Source organism: Brachyhypopomus gauderio, unplaced genomic scaffold (genome assembly GCF_052324685.1).
Source record: "Brachyhypopomus gauderio isolate BG-103 unplaced genomic scaffold, BGAUD_0.2 sc94, whole genome shotgun sequence".
NCBI lineage: Eukaryota > Metazoa > Chordata > Actinopteri > Gymnotiformes > Hypopomidae > Brachyhypopomus > Brachyhypopomus gauderio.
The window spans coordinates 336578-350199 of NW_027506915.1; the positions used below are offsets into that span (position 1 = coordinate 336578).

The 13622-nt window shown below is 45.2% G+C and overlaps 27 non-coding genes across 27 annotated transcripts; 16 read left to right on the forward strand and 11 right to left on the reverse strand.

The window, feature by feature from the left end:
* Positions 1-32: 32 nt before the first annotated feature.
* trnae-cuc (transfer RNA glutamic acid (anticodon CUC)) lies at positions 33-104 on the reverse strand. The gene has a single exon. It is a non-coding gene; the product is annotated as a tRNA-Glu (tRNA).
* Positions 105-308: 204 nt separating this feature from the next.
* Positions 309-381, forward strand: trnak-uuu (transfer RNA lysine (anticodon UUU)). The gene has a single exon. It is a non-coding gene; the product is annotated as a tRNA-Lys (tRNA).
* Positions 382-853: 472 nt separating this feature from the next.
* On the forward strand, positions 854-940 carry trnay-gua (transfer RNA tyrosine (anticodon GUA)). Its single transcript is given in 2 exon segments — positions 854-890; positions 905-940. It is a non-coding gene; the product is annotated as a tRNA-Tyr (tRNA).
* A 63-nt stretch (positions 941-1003) lies between these two features.
* On the reverse strand, positions 1004-1075 carry trnae-cuc (transfer RNA glutamic acid (anticodon CUC)). Its single transcript has one exon. It is a non-coding gene; the product is annotated as a tRNA-Glu (tRNA).
* Positions 1076-1279: 204 nt separating this feature from the next.
* Positions 1280-1352, forward strand: trnak-uuu (transfer RNA lysine (anticodon UUU)). Its single transcript has one exon. It is a non-coding gene; the product is annotated as a tRNA-Lys (tRNA).
* A 621-nt stretch (positions 1353-1973) lies between these two features.
* On the reverse strand, positions 1974-2045 carry trnae-cuc (transfer RNA glutamic acid (anticodon CUC)). The gene has a single exon. It is a non-coding gene; the product is annotated as a tRNA-Glu (tRNA).
* Positions 2046-2943: 898 nt separating this feature from the next.
* On the reverse strand, positions 2944-3015 carry trnae-cuc (transfer RNA glutamic acid (anticodon CUC)). The gene has a single exon. It is a non-coding gene; the product is annotated as a tRNA-Glu (tRNA).
* Positions 3016-3219: 204 nt separating this feature from the next.
* Positions 3220-3292, forward strand: trnak-uuu (transfer RNA lysine (anticodon UUU)). The gene has a single exon. It is a non-coding gene; the product is annotated as a tRNA-Lys (tRNA).
* A 472-nt stretch (positions 3293-3764) lies between these two features.
* On the forward strand, positions 3765-3851 carry trnay-gua (transfer RNA tyrosine (anticodon GUA)). Its single transcript is given in 2 exon segments — positions 3765-3801; positions 3816-3851. It is a non-coding gene; the product is annotated as a tRNA-Tyr (tRNA).
* A 339-nt stretch (positions 3852-4190) lies between these two features.
* On the forward strand, positions 4191-4263 carry trnak-uuu (transfer RNA lysine (anticodon UUU)). The gene has a single exon. It is a non-coding gene; the product is annotated as a tRNA-Lys (tRNA).
* Positions 4264-4873: 610 nt separating this feature from the next.
* trnae-cuc (transfer RNA glutamic acid (anticodon CUC)) lies at positions 4874-4945 on the reverse strand. The gene has a single exon. It is a non-coding gene; the product is annotated as a tRNA-Glu (tRNA).
* A 204-nt stretch (positions 4946-5149) lies between these two features.
* trnak-uuu (transfer RNA lysine (anticodon UUU)) lies at positions 5150-5222 on the forward strand. The gene has a single exon. It is a non-coding gene; the product is annotated as a tRNA-Lys (tRNA).
* Positions 5223-5835: 613 nt separating this feature from the next.
* Positions 5836-5907, reverse strand: trnae-cuc (transfer RNA glutamic acid (anticodon CUC)). Its single transcript has one exon. It is a non-coding gene; the product is annotated as a tRNA-Glu (tRNA).
* A 204-nt stretch (positions 5908-6111) lies between these two features.
* Positions 6112-6184, forward strand: trnak-uuu (transfer RNA lysine (anticodon UUU)). Its single transcript has one exon. It is a non-coding gene; the product is annotated as a tRNA-Lys (tRNA).
* Positions 6185-6797: 613 nt separating this feature from the next.
* Positions 6798-6869, reverse strand: trnae-cuc (transfer RNA glutamic acid (anticodon CUC)). The gene has a single exon. It is a non-coding gene; the product is annotated as a tRNA-Glu (tRNA).
* Positions 6870-7073: 204 nt separating this feature from the next.
* trnak-uuu (transfer RNA lysine (anticodon UUU)) lies at positions 7074-7146 on the forward strand. The gene has a single exon. It is a non-coding gene; the product is annotated as a tRNA-Lys (tRNA).
* Positions 7147-7756: 610 nt separating this feature from the next.
* trnae-cuc (transfer RNA glutamic acid (anticodon CUC)) lies at positions 7757-7828 on the reverse strand. The gene has a single exon. It is a non-coding gene; the product is annotated as a tRNA-Glu (tRNA).
* Positions 7829-8032: 204 nt separating this feature from the next.
* trnak-uuu (transfer RNA lysine (anticodon UUU)) lies at positions 8033-8105 on the forward strand. Its single transcript has one exon. It is a non-coding gene; the product is annotated as a tRNA-Lys (tRNA).
* A 613-nt stretch (positions 8106-8718) lies between these two features.
* On the reverse strand, positions 8719-8790 carry trnae-cuc (transfer RNA glutamic acid (anticodon CUC)). Its single transcript has one exon. It is a non-coding gene; the product is annotated as a tRNA-Glu (tRNA).
* A 204-nt stretch (positions 8791-8994) lies between these two features.
* Positions 8995-9067, forward strand: trnak-uuu (transfer RNA lysine (anticodon UUU)). The gene has a single exon. It is a non-coding gene; the product is annotated as a tRNA-Lys (tRNA).
* Positions 9068-9677: 610 nt separating this feature from the next.
* trnae-cuc (transfer RNA glutamic acid (anticodon CUC)) lies at positions 9678-9749 on the reverse strand. Its single transcript has one exon. It is a non-coding gene; the product is annotated as a tRNA-Glu (tRNA).
* Positions 9750-9953: 204 nt separating this feature from the next.
* trnak-uuu (transfer RNA lysine (anticodon UUU)) lies at positions 9954-10026 on the forward strand. The gene has a single exon. It is a non-coding gene; the product is annotated as a tRNA-Lys (tRNA).
* Positions 10027-10636: 610 nt separating this feature from the next.
* trnae-cuc (transfer RNA glutamic acid (anticodon CUC)) lies at positions 10637-10708 on the reverse strand. Its single transcript has one exon. It is a non-coding gene; the product is annotated as a tRNA-Glu (tRNA).
* Positions 10709-10912: 204 nt separating this feature from the next.
* trnak-uuu (transfer RNA lysine (anticodon UUU)) lies at positions 10913-10985 on the forward strand. The gene has a single exon. It is a non-coding gene; the product is annotated as a tRNA-Lys (tRNA).
* A 473-nt stretch (positions 10986-11458) lies between these two features.
* Positions 11459-11545, forward strand: trnay-gua (transfer RNA tyrosine (anticodon GUA)). Its single transcript is given in 2 exon segments — positions 11459-11495; positions 11510-11545. It is a non-coding gene; the product is annotated as a tRNA-Tyr (tRNA).
* Positions 11546-11884: 339 nt separating this feature from the next.
* On the forward strand, positions 11885-11957 carry trnak-uuu (transfer RNA lysine (anticodon UUU)). Its single transcript has one exon. It is a non-coding gene; the product is annotated as a tRNA-Lys (tRNA).
* Positions 11958-13398: 1441 nt separating this feature from the next.
* On the forward strand, positions 13399-13485 carry trnay-gua (transfer RNA tyrosine (anticodon GUA)). Its single transcript is given in 2 exon segments — positions 13399-13435; positions 13450-13485. It is a non-coding gene; the product is annotated as a tRNA-Tyr (tRNA).
* Positions 13486-13622: the final 137 nt, after the last annotated feature.

A 13622-nucleotide genomic window follows, 5' to 3' on the forward strand; every position in this document is an offset into this window, starting at 1 on the left:
TTAATGTCATGATGAGCAAAAAGTTTTCTGTTTTCCCTGACCGGGAATCGAACCCGGGCCGCGGCGGTGAGAGCGCCGAATCCTAGCCACTAGACCATCAGGGACAGCTATGTTATGCTAATGAATGAAGGCTTTTTCATGAGTTCTGGCTGGCCGTTATTCATGAGTGAAGAAAGACCAGAATGTGGGTTATTCGTGACCACACCAGAACATGTGGACCTTTTTGTGTCAAGACTGTCAAATGCTTCCCATGTCAGAGGTTAAGAATATCTGGACATGTTCTGAATCACAGAGCAAGGTTAAATGTAGCCTGGATAGCTCAGTCGGTAGAGCATCAGACTTTTAATCTGAGGGTCCAGGGTTCAAGTCCCTGTTCAGGCGTTGAACTTTACATGACCGTCAGCTCTTGAGCACCGTTCAGTCATCGTCAGGCAGACTTTTGGATTAAGCTGAACTTCCAGCTTTACGTCTGCCTACCTGTGACTTCCTTGTCATTAATTATTTTGTCTATGTCCTTGTTAATGATGACAAAAAAAACACCAATTAAAGCCACTCAGCCTTTCCTTTCTCTCTCTCTCTATGTGACATCACAATAGATTTTCTCAAAAAGCAATTCAAATTGTTCTAACCATTGGTGGGACCAACCCGTGGCCTTTTACCATCCACGTGTCCAAAATGCAGTACGCATGCCAATGTTGTTAACAGACATACGTGTTGGTAGCTCTACATGTCCAACTGGTACAGTGTGAGGTTTCCTCTTTGGTGGACCTTAAAGAGTTGAAAAAGCCACAACCGAACTGGTATCTTTGTCAACGTCCTTGTTTCTGGATCTATGCTGCATGTGCGTCAGAATCCTTCGGTAGCTCAGATGGTAGAGCGGAGGACTGTAGAGGTTAAAGCAGCAATCCTTAGGCCACCGGTTCAAATCCGGTTCGAAGGAAGCTTCTTTTTTTTCCAGGATATTACTGCCCTTAATGTCATGATGAGCAAAAAGTTTTCTGATTTCCCTGACCGGGAATCGAACCCGGGCCGCGGCGGTGAGAGCGCCGAATCCTAGCCACTAGACCATCAGGGACAGCTATGTTATGCTAATGAATGAAGGCTTTTTCATGAGTTCTGGCTGGCCGTTATTCATGAGTGAAGAAAGACCAGAATGTGGGTTATTCGTGACCACACCAGAACATGTGGACCTTTTTGTGTCAAGACTGTCAAATGCTTCCCATGTCAGAGGTCAAGAATATCTGGACATGTTCTGAATCACAGAGCAAGGATAAACGTAGCCTGGATAGCTCAGTCGGTAGAGCATCAGACTTTTAATCTGAGGGTCCAGGGTTCAAGTCCCTGTTCAGGCGTTGAACTTTACATGACCATCAGCTCTTGAGCACCGTTCACTCATCGTCAGGCAGGCTATTGGATTAAGCTGAACTTCCAGCTTTACGTCTGCCTACCTGTGACTTCCTTGTCATTAATTCTTTTGTCTATGTCCTTGTTAATGATGACAAAAAAAACACCAATTAAAGCCACTCAGCCTTTCCTTTCTCTCTCTCTCTATGTGACATCACAATAGATTTTCTCAAAAAGCAATTCAAATTGTTCTAACCATTGGTGGGACCAACCCGTGGCCTTTTACCATCCACGTGTCCAAAATGCAGTACGCATGCCAATGTTGTTAACAGACATACGTGTTGGTAGCTCTACATGTCCAACTGGTACAGTGTGAGGTTTCCTCTTTGGTGGACCTTAAAGAGTTGAAAAAGCCACAACCGAACTGGTATCTTTGTCAACGTCCTTGTTTCTGGATCTATGCTGCATGTGCGTCAGAATCCTTCGGTAGCTCATATGGTAGAGCGGAGGACTGTAGAGGTTAAAGCAGCAATCCTTAGGCCACCGGTTCAAATCCGGTTCGAAGGAAGCTTCTTTTTTTCCAGGATATTACTGCCTTTAATGTCATGATGAGCAAAAAGTTTTCTGTTTTCCCTGACCGGGAATCGAACCCGGGCCGCGGCGGTGAGAGCGCCGAATCATAGCCACTAGACCATCAGGGACAGCGATGGAATGCTAATGAATGAAGGCTTTTACATGAGTTCTGGCTGGCCGTTATTCATGAGTGAAGAAAGACCAGAATGTGGGTTATTCGTGACCACACCAGAACATGTGGACCTTTTTGTGTCAAGACTGTCAAATGCTTCCCATGTCAGAGGTCAAGAATATCTGGACATGTTCTGAATCACAGAGCAAGGTTAAACGTAGCCTGGATAGCTCAGTCGGCAGAGCATCAGACTTTTAATCTGAGGGTCCAGGGTTCAAGTCCCTGTTCAGGCGTTGAACTTTACATGACCGTCAGCTTTTGAGCACCGTTCACTCATCGTCAGGCAGGCTTTTGGATTAAGCTGAACTTCCATCTTTACGTCTGCCTACCTGTGACTTCCTTGTCATTAATTATTTTGTCTATGTCCTTGTTAATGATGACAAAAAAAACAACAATTAAAGCCACTCAGCCTTTCCTTTCTCTCTCTCTCTATGTGACATCACAATAGATTTTCTCAAAAAGCAATTCAAATTGTTCTAACCATTGGTGGGACCAACCCGTGGCCTTTTACCATCCACGTGTCCAAAATGCAGTACGCATGCCAATGTTGTTAACAGACATACGTGTTGGTAGCTCTACATGTCCAACTGGTACAGTGTGAGGTTTCCTCTTTGGTGGACCTTAAAGAGTTGAAAAAGCCACAACCGAACTGGTATCTTTGTCAACGTCCTTGTTTCTGGATCTATGCTGCATGTGCGTCAGAATCCTTCGGTAGCTCATATGGTAGAGCGGAGGACTGTAGAGGTTAAAGCAGCAATCCTTAGGCCACCGGTTCAAATCCGGTTCGAAGGAAGCTTCTTTTTTTCCAGGATATTACTGCCTTTAATGTCATGATGAGCAAAAAGTTTTCTGTTTTCCCTGACCGGGAATCAAACCCGGGCCGCGGCGGTGAGAGCGCCGAATCCTAGCCACTAGACCATCAGGGACAGCGATGGAATGCTAATGAATGAAGGCTTTTACATGAGTTCTGGCTGGCCGTTATTCATGAGTGAAGAAAGACCAGAATGTGGGTTATTCGTGACCACACCAGAACATGTGGACCTTTTTGTGTCAAGACTGTCAAATGCTTCCCATGTCAGAGGTCAAGAATATCTGGACATGTTCTGAATCACAGAGCAAGGTTAAACGTAGCCTGGATAGCTCAGTCGGTAGAGCATCAGACTTTTAATCTGAGGGTCCAGGGTTCAAGTCCCTGTTCAGGCGTTGAACTTTACATGACCGTCAGCTCTTGAGCACCGTTCAGTCATCGTCAGGCAGGCTTTTGGATTAAGCTGAACTTCCAGCTTTACGTCTGCCTACCTGTGACTTCCTTGTCATTAATTATTTTGTCTATGTCCTTGTTAATGATGACAAAAAAAACAACAATTAAAGCCACTCAGCCTTTCCTTTCTCTCTCTCTCTATGTGACATCACAATAGATTTTCTCAAAAAGCAATTCAAATTGTTCTAACCATTGGTGGGACCAACCCGTGGCCTTTTACCATCCACGTGTCCAAAATGCAGTACGCATGCCAATGTTGTTAACAGACATACGTGTTGGTAGCTCTACATGTCCAACTGGTACAGTGTGAGGTTTCCTCTTTGGTGGACCTTAAAGAGTTGAAAAAGCCACAACCGAACTGGTATCTTTGTCAACGTCCTTGTTTCTGGATCTATGCTGCATGTGCGTCAGAATCCTTCGGTAGCTCAGATGGTAGAGCGGAGGACTGTAGAGGTTAAAGCAGCAATCCTTAGGCCACCGGTTCAAATCCGGTTCGAAGGAAGCTTCTTTTTTTTTCAGGATATTACTGCCTTTAATGTCATGATGAGCAAAAAGTTTTCTGTTTCCCCTGACCGGGAATCGAACCCGGGCCGCGGCGGTGAGAGCGCCGAATCCTAGCCACTAGACCATCAGGGACAGCCATGTTATGCTAATGGATGAAGGCCTTTACATGAGTTCTGGCTGGCCGTTATTCATGAGTGAAGAAAGACCAGAATGTGGGTTATTCGTGACCACACCAGAACAAGTGGACCTTTTTGTGTCAAGACTGTCAAATGCTTCCCATGTCAGAGGTCAAGAATATCTGGACATGTTCTGAATCACAGAGCAAGGCTAAACGTAGCCTGGATAGCTCAGTCGGTAGAGCATCAGACTTTTAATCTGAGGGTCCAGGGTTCAAGTCCCTGTTCAGGCGTTGAACTTTACATGACCATCAGCTCTTGAGCACCGTTCACTCATCGTCAGGCAGGCTTTTGGATTAAGCTGAACTTCCAGCTTTACGTCTGCCTACCTGTGACTTTCTTGTCATTAATTCTTTTGTCTATGTCCTTGTTAATGATGACAAAAAAAACACCAATTAAAGCCACTCAGCCTTTCCTTTCTCTCTCTCTCTATGTGACATCACAATAGATTTTCTCAAAAAGCAATTCAAATTGTTCTAACCATTGGTGGGACCAACCCGTGGCCTTTTACCATCCACGTGTCCAAAATGCAGTACGCATGCCAATGTTGTTAACAGACATACGTGTTGGTAGCTCTACATGTCCAACTGGTACAGTGTGAGGTTTCCTCTTTGGTGGACCTTAAAGAGTTGAAAAAGCCACAACCGAACTGGTATCTTTGTCAACGTCCTTGTTTCTGGATCTATGCTGCATGTGCGTCAGAATCCTTCGGTAGCTCAGATGGTAGAGCGGAGGACTGTAGAGGTTAAAGCAGCAATCCTTAGGCCACCGGTTCAAAGGAAGCTTCTTTTTTTCCAGGATATTACTACCTTTAATGTCATGATGAGCAAAGAGTTTTCTGTTTTCCCTGACCGGGAATCGAACCCGGGCCGCGGCGGTGAGAGCGCCGAATCCTAGCCACTAGACCATCAGGGACAGCGATGTTATGCTAATGAATGAAGGCTTTTACATGAGTTCTGGCTGGCCGTTATTCATGAGTGAAGAAAGACCAGAATGTGGGTTATTCGTGACCACACCAGAACATGTGGACCTTTTTGTGTCAAGACTGTCAAATGCTTCCCATGTCAGAGGTCAAGAATATCTGGACATGTTCTGAATCACAGAGCAAGTTTAAACGTAGCCTGGATAGCTCAGTCGGTAGAGCATCAGACTTTTAATCTGAGGGTCCAGGGTTCAAGTCCCTGTTCAGGCGTTGAACTTTACATGACCGTCAGCTCTTGAGCACCGTTCACTCATCGTCAGGCAGGCTTTTGGATTAAGCTGAACTTCCAGCTTTACGTCTGCCTACCTGTGACTTCCTTATCATTAATTCTTTTGTCTATGTCCTTGTTAATGATGACAAAAAAAACACCAATTAAAGCCACTCAGCCTTTCCTTTCTCTCTCTCTCTATGTGACATCACAATAGATTTTCTCAAAAAGCAATTCAAATTGTTCTAACCATTGGTGGGACCAACCCGTGGCCTTTTACCATCCACATGTCCAAAATGCAGTACGCATGCCAATGTTGTTAACAGACATACGTGTTGGTAGCTCTACATGTCCAACTGGTACAGTGTGAGGTTTCCTCTTTGGTGGACCTTAAAGAGTTGAAAAAGCCACAACCGAACTGGTATCTTTGTCAACGTCCTTGTTTCTGGATCTATGCTGCATGTGCGTCAGAATCCTTCGGTAGCTCAGATGGTAGAGCGGAGGACTGTAGAGGTTAAAGCAGCAATCCTTAGGCCTCCGGTTCGAAGGAAGCTTCTTTTTTTTTTCCAGGATATTACTGCCTTTAATGTCATGATGAGCAAAAAGTTTTCTGTTTTCCCTGACCGGGAATCGAACCCGGGCCGCGGCGGTGAGAGCGCCGAATCCTAGCCACTAGACCATCAGGGACAGCGATGTTATGCTAATGGATGAAGGCCTTTACATGAGTTCTGGCTGGCCGTTATTCATGAGTGAAGAAAGACCAGAATGTGGGTTATTCGTGACCACACCAGAACATGTGGACCTTTTTGTGTCAAGACTGTCAAATGCTTCCCATGTCAGAGGTCAAGAATATCTGGACATGTTCTGAATCACAGAGCAAGGTTAAACGTAGCCTGGATAGCTCAGTCGGTAGAGCATCAGACTTTTAATCTGAGGGTCCAGGGTTCAAGTCCCTGTTCAGGCGTTGAACTTTACATGACCGTCAGCTCTTGAGCACCGTTCAGTCATCATCAGGCAGGCTTTTGGATTAAGCTGAACTTCCAGCTTTACGTCTGCCTACCTGTGACTTCCTTATCATTAATTCTTTTGTCTATGTCCTTGTTAATGATGACAAAAAAAACACCAATTAAAGCCACTCAGCCTTTCCTTTCTCTCTCTCTCTATGTGACATCACAATAGATTTTCTCAAAAAGCAATTCAAATTGTTCTAACCATTGGTGGGACCAACCCGTGGCCTTTTACCATCCACATGTCCAAAATGCAGTACGCATGCCAATGTTGTTAACAGACATACGTGTTGGTAGCTCTACATGTCCAACTGGTACAGTGTGAGGTTTCCTCTTTGGTGGACCTTAAAGAGTTGAAAAAGCCACAACCGAACTGGTATCTTTGTCAACGTCCTTGTTTCTGGATCTATGCTGCATGTGCGTCAGAATCCTTCGGTAGCTCAGATGGTAGAGCGGAGGACTGTAGAGGTTAAAGCAGCAATCCTTAGGCCTCCGGTTCGAAGGAAGCTTCTTTTTTTTTTCCAGGATATTACTGCCTTTAATGTCATGATGAGCAAAAAGTTTTCTGTTTTCCCTGACCGGGAATCGAACCCGGGCCGCGGCGGTGAGAGCGCCGAATCCTAGCCACTAGACCATCAGGGACAGCGATGTTATGCTAATGGATGAAGGCCTTTACATGAGTTCTGGCTGGCCGTTATTCATGAGTGAAGAAAGACCAGAATGTGGGTTATTCGTGACCACACCAGAACATGTGGACCTTTTTGTGTCAAGACTGTCAAATGCTTCCCATGTCAGAGGTCAAGAATATCTGGACATGTTCTGAATCACAGAGCAAGGTTAAACGTAGCCTGGATAGCTCAGTCGGTAGAGCATCAGACTTTTAATCTGAGGGTCCAGGGTTCAAGTCCCTGTTCAGGCGTTGAACTTTACATGACCATCAGCTCTTGAGCACCGTTCACTCATCGTCAGGCAGGCTTTTGGATTAAGCTGAACTTCCAGCTTTACGTCTGCCTACCTGTGACTTTCTTGTCATTAATTCTTTTGTCTATGTCCTTGTTAATGATGACAAAAAAAACACCAATTAAAGCCACTCAGCCTTTCCTTTCTCTCTCTCTCTATGTGACATCACAATAGATTTTCTCAAAAAGCAATTCAAATTGTTCTAACCATTGGTGGGACCAACCCGTGGCCTTTTACCATCCACGTGTCCAAAATGCAGTACGCATGCCAATGTTGTTAACAGACATACGTGTTGGTAGCTCTACATGTCCAACTGGTACAGTGTGAGGTTTCCTCTTTGGTGGACCTTAAAGAGTTGAAAAAGCCACAACCGAACTGGTATCTTTGTCAACGTCCTTGTTTCTGGATCTATGCTGCATGTGCGTCAGAATCCTTCGGTAGCTCAGATGGTAGAGCGGAGGACTGTAGAGGTTAAAGCAGCAATCCTTAGGCCACCGGTTCAAAGGAAGCTTCTTTTTTTCCAGGATATTACTACCTTTAATGTCATGATGAGCAAAGAGTTTTCTGTTTTCCCTGACCGGGAATCGAACCCGGGCCGCGGCGGTGAGAGCGCCGAATCCTAGCCACTAGACCATCAGGGACAGCGATGTTATGCTAATGGATGAAGGCCTTTACATGAGTTCTGGCTGGCCGTTATTCATGAGTGAAGAAAGACCAGAATGTGGGTTATTCGTGACCACACCAGAACATGTGGACCTTTTTGTGTCAAGACTGTCAAATGCTTCCCATGTCAGAGGTCAAGAATATCTGGACATGTTCTGAATCACAGAGCAAGGTTAAACGTAGCCTGGATAGCTCAGTCGGTAGAGCATCAGACTTTTAATCTGAGGGTCCAGGGTTCAAGTCCCTGTTCAGGCGTTGAACTTTACATGACCGTCAGCTCTTGAGCACCGTTCAGTCATCATCAGGCAGGCTTTTGGATTAAGCTGAACTTCCAGCTTTACGTCTGCCTACCTGTGACTTCCTTGTCATTAATTCTTTTGTCTATGTCCTTGTTAATGATGACAAAAAAAACACCAATTAAAGCCACTCAGCCTTTCCTTTCTCTCTCTCTCTATGTGACATCACAATAGATTTTCTCAAAAAGCAATTCAAATTGTTCTAACCATTGGTGGGACCAACCCGTGGCCTTTTACCATCCACATGTCCAAAATGCAGTACGCATGCCAATGTTGTTAACAGACATACGTGTTGGTAGCTCTACATGTCCAACTGGTACAGTGTGAGGTTTCCTCTTTGGTGGACCTTAAAGAGTTGAAAAAGCCACAACCGAACTGGTATCTTTGTCAACGTCCTTGTTTCTGGATCTATGCTGCATGTGCGTCAGAATCCTTCGGTAGCTCAGATGGTAGAGCGGAGGACTGTAGAGGTTAAAGCAGCAATCCTTAGGCCTCCGGTTCGAAGGAAGCTTCTTTTTTTTTTCCAGGATATTACTGCCTTTAATGTCATGATGAGCAAAAAGTTTTCTGTTTTCCCTGACCGGGAATCGAACCCGGGCCGCGGCGGTGAGAGCGCCGAATCCTAGCCACTAGACCATCAGGGACAGCGATGTTATGCTAATGGATGAAGGCCTTTACATGAGTTCTGGCTGGCCGTTATTCATGAGTGAAGAAAGACCAGAATGTGGGTTATTCGTGACCACACCAGAACATGTGGACCTTTTTGTGTCAAGACTGTCAAATGCTTCCCATGTCAGAGGTCAAGAATATCTGGACATGTTCTGAATCACAGAGCAAGGTTAAACGTAGCCTGGATAGCTCAGTCGGTAGAGCATCAGACTTTTAATCTGAGGGTCCAGGGTTCAAGTCCCTGTTCAGGCGTTGAACTTTACATGACCATCAGCTCTTGAGCACCGTTCACTCATCGTCAGGCAGGCTTTTGGATTAAGCTGAACTTCCAGCTTTACGTCTGCCTACCTGTGACTTTCTTGTCATTAATTCTTTTGTCTATGTCCTTGTTAATGATGACAAAAAAAACACCAATTAAAGCCACTCAGCCTTTCCTTTCTCTCTCTCTCTATGTGACATCACAATAGATTTTCTCAAAAAGCAATTCAAATTGTTCTAACCATTGGTGGGACCAACCCGTGGCCTTTTACCATCCACGTGTCCAAAATGCAGTACGCATGCCAATGTTGTTAACAGACATACGTGTTGGTAGCTCTACATGTCCAACTGGTACAGTGTGAGGTTTCCTCTTTGGTGGACCTTAAAGAGTTGAAAAAGCCACAACCGAACTGGTATCTTTGTCAACGTCCTTGTTTCTGGATCTATGCTGCATGTGCGTCAGAATCCTTCGGTAGCTCAGATGGTAGAGCGGAGGACTGTAGAGGTTAAAGCAGCAATCCTTAGGCCACCGGTTCAAAGGAAGCTTCTTTTTTTCCAGGATATTACTACCTTTAATGTCATGATGAGCAAAGAGTTTTCTGTTTTCCCTGACCGGGAATCGAACCCGGGCCGCGGCGGTGAGAGCGCCGAATCCTAGCCACTAGACCATCAGGGACAGCGATGTTATGCTAATGGATGAAGGCCTTTACATGAGTTCTGGCTGGCCGTTATTCATGAGTGAAGAAAGACCAGAATGTGGGTTATTCGTGACCACACCAGAACATGTGGACCTTTTTGTGTCAAGACTGTCAAATGCTTCCCATGTCAGAGGTCAAGAATATCTGGACATGTTCTGAATCACAGAGCAAGGTTAAACGTAGCCTGGATAGCTCAGTCGGTAGAGCATCAGACTTTTAATCTGAGGGTCCAGGGTTCAAGTCCCTGTTCAGGCGTTGAACTTTACATGACCGTCAGCTCTTGAGCACCGTTCAGTCATCATCAGGCAGGCTTTTGGATTAAGCTGAACTTCCAGCTTTACGTCTGCCTACCTGTGACTTCCTTGTCATTAATTCTTTTGTCTATGTCCTTGTTAATGATGACAAAAAAAACACCAATTAAAGCCACTCAGCCTTTCCTTTCTCTCTCTCTCTATGTGACATCACAATAGATTTTCTCAAAAAGCAATTCAAATTGTTCTAACCATTGGTGGGACCAACCCGTGGCCTTTTACCATCCACGTGTCCAAAATGCAGTACGCATGCCAATGTTGTTAACAGACATACGTGTTGGTAGCTCTACATGTCCAACTGGTACAGTGTGAGGTTTCCTCTTTGGTGGACCTTAAAGAGTTGAAAAAGCCACAACCGAACTGGTATCTTTGTCAACGTCCTTGTTTCTGGATCTATGCTGCATGTGCGTCAGAATCCTTCGGTAGCTCAGATGGTAGAGCGGAGGACTGTAGAGGTTAAAGCAGCAATCCTTAGGCCACCGGTTCAAAGGAAGCTTCTTTTTTTCCAGGATATTACTACCTTTAATGTCATGATGAGCAAAGAGTTTTCTGTTTTCCCTGACCGGGAATCGAACCCGGGCCGCGGCGGTGAGAGCGCCAAATCCTAGCCACTAGACCATCAGGGACAGCGATGTTATGCTAATGAATGAAGGCTTTTACATGAGTTCTGGCTGGCCGTTATTCATGAGTGAAGAAAGACCAGAATGTGGGTTATTCGTGACCACACCAGAACATGTGGACCTTTTTGTGTCAAGACTGTCAAATGCTTCCCATGTCAGAGGTCAAGAATATCTGGACATGTTCTGAATCACAGAGCAAGTCTAAACGTAGCCTGGATAGCTCAGTCGGTAGAGCATCAGACTTTTAATCTGAGGGTCCAGGGTTCAAGTCCCTGTTCAGGCGTTGAACTTTACATGACCGTCAGCTCTTGAGCACCGTTCACTCATCGTCAGGCAGGCTTTTGGATTAAGCTGAACTTCCAGCTTTACGTCTGCCTACCTGTGACTTCCTTGTCATTAATTCTTTTGTCTATGTCCTTGTTAATGATGACAAAAAAAACACCAATTAAAGCCACTCAGCCTTTCCTTTCTCTCTCTCTCTATGTGACATCACAATAGATTTTTCTCAAAAAGCAATTCAAATTGTTCTAACCATTGGTGGGACCAACCCGTGGCCTTTTACCATCCACATGTCCAAAATGCAGTACGCATGCCAATGTTGTTAACAGACATACGTGTTGGTAGCTCTACATGTCCAACTGGTACAGTGTGAGGTTTCCTCTTTGGTGGACCTTAAAGAGTTGAAAAAGCCACAACCGAACTGGTATCTTTGTCAACGTCCTTGTTTCTGGATCTATGCTGCGTGTGCGTCAGAATCCTTCGGTAGCTCAGATGGTAGAGCGGAGGACTGTAGAGGTTAAAGCAGCAATCCTTAGGCCACCGGTTCAAATCCGGTTCGAAGGAAGCTTCTTTTTTTTCCAGGATATTACTGCCTTTAATGTCATGATGAGCAAAAAGTTTTCTGTTTTCCCTGACCGGGAATCGAACCCGGGCCGTGGCCGTGAGAGCGCCGAATCCTAGCCACTAGACCATCAGGGACAGCGATGTTATGCTAATGGATGAAGGCCTTTACATGAGTTCTGGCTGGCCGTTATTCATGAGTGAAGAAAGACCAGAATGTGGGTTATTCGTGACCACACCAGAACATGTGGACCTTTTTGTGTCAAGACTGTCAAATGCTTCCCATGTCAGAGGTCAAGAATATCTGGACATGTTCTGAATCACAGAGCAAGGTTAAACGTAGCCTGGATAGCTCAGTCGGTAGAGCATCAGACTTTTAATCTGAGGGTCCAGGGTTCAAGTCCCTGTTCAGGCGTTGAACTTTACATGACCGTCAGCTCTTGAGCACCGTTCAGTCATCATCAGGCAGGCTTTTGGATTAAGCTGAACTTCCAGCTTTACGTCTGCCTACCTGTGACTTCCTTGTCATTAATTCTTTTGTCTATGTCCTTGTTAATGATGACAAAAAAAACACCAATTAAAGCCACTCAGCCTTTCCTTTCTCTCTCTCTCTATGTGACATCACAATAGATTTTCTCAAAAAGCAATTCAAATTGTTCTAACCATTGGTGGTACCAACCCGTGGCCTTTTACCATCCACGTGTCCAAAATGCAGTACGCATGCCAATGTTGTTAACAGACATACGTGTTGGTAGCTCTACATGTCCAACTGGTACAGTGTGAGGTTTCCTCTTTGGTGGACCTTAAAGAGTTGAAAAAGCCACAACCGAACTGGTATCTTTGTCAACGTCCTTGTTTCTGGATCTATGCTGCATGTGCGTCAGAATCCTTCGGTAGCTCAGATGGTAGAGTGGAGGACTGTAGAGGTTAAAGCAGCAATCCTTAGGCCACCGGTTCAAATCCGGTTCGAAGGAAGCTTCTTTTTTTCCAGGATATTACTGCCTTTAATGTCATGATGAGCAAAAAGTTTTCTGTTTTCCCTGACCGGGAATCAAACCCTGGCCGCGGCGGTGAGAGCGCCGAATCCTAGCAACTAGACCATCAGGGACAGCGATGTTATGCTAATGGATGAAGGCTTTTACATGAGTTCTGGCTGGCCGTTATTCATGAGTGAATAAAGACCAGAATGTGGGTTATTCGTGACCACACCAGAACATGTGGACCTTTTTGTGTCAAGACTGTCAAATGCTTCCCATGTCAGAGGTCAAGAATATCTGGACATGTTCTGAATCACAGAGCAAGGCTAAACGTAGCCTGGATAGCTCAGTCGGTAGAGCATCAGACTTTTAATCTGAGGGTCCAAGGTTCAAGTACCTGTTCAGGCGTTGAACTTTACATGACCGTCAGCTCTTGAGCACCATTCACTCATCGTCAGGCAGGCTTTTGGATTAAGCTGAACTTCCAGCTTTACGTCTGCCTACCTGTGACTTCCTTGTCATTAATTATTTTGTCTATGTCCTTGTTAATGATGACAAAAAAACAACAATTAAAGCCACTCAGCCTTTTCTTTCTCTCTCTCTCTATGTGACATCACAATAGATTTTCTCAAAAAGCAATTCAAATTGTTCTAACCATTGGTGGGACCAACCCGTGGCCTTTTACCATCCACGTGTCCAAAATGCAGTACGCATGCCAATGTTGTTAACAGACATACGTGTTGGTAGCTCTACATGTCCAACTGGTACAGTGTGAGGTTTCCTCTTTGGTGGACCTTAAAGAGTTGAAAAAGCCACAACCGAACTGGTATCTTTGTCAACGTCCTTGTTTCTGGATCTATGCTGCATGTGCGTCAGAATCCTTCGGTAGCTCAGATGGTAGAGCGGAGGACTGTAGAGGTTAAAGCAGCAATCCTTAGGCCACCGGTTCAAATCCGGTTCGAAGGAAGCTTCTTTTTTTTCCAGGATATTACTGCCTTTAATGTCATGATGAGCAAAAAGTTTTCTGTTTTCCCTGACCGGGAATCGAACCCGGGCCGTGGCCGTGAGAGCGCCGAATCCTAGCCACTAGACCATCAGGGACA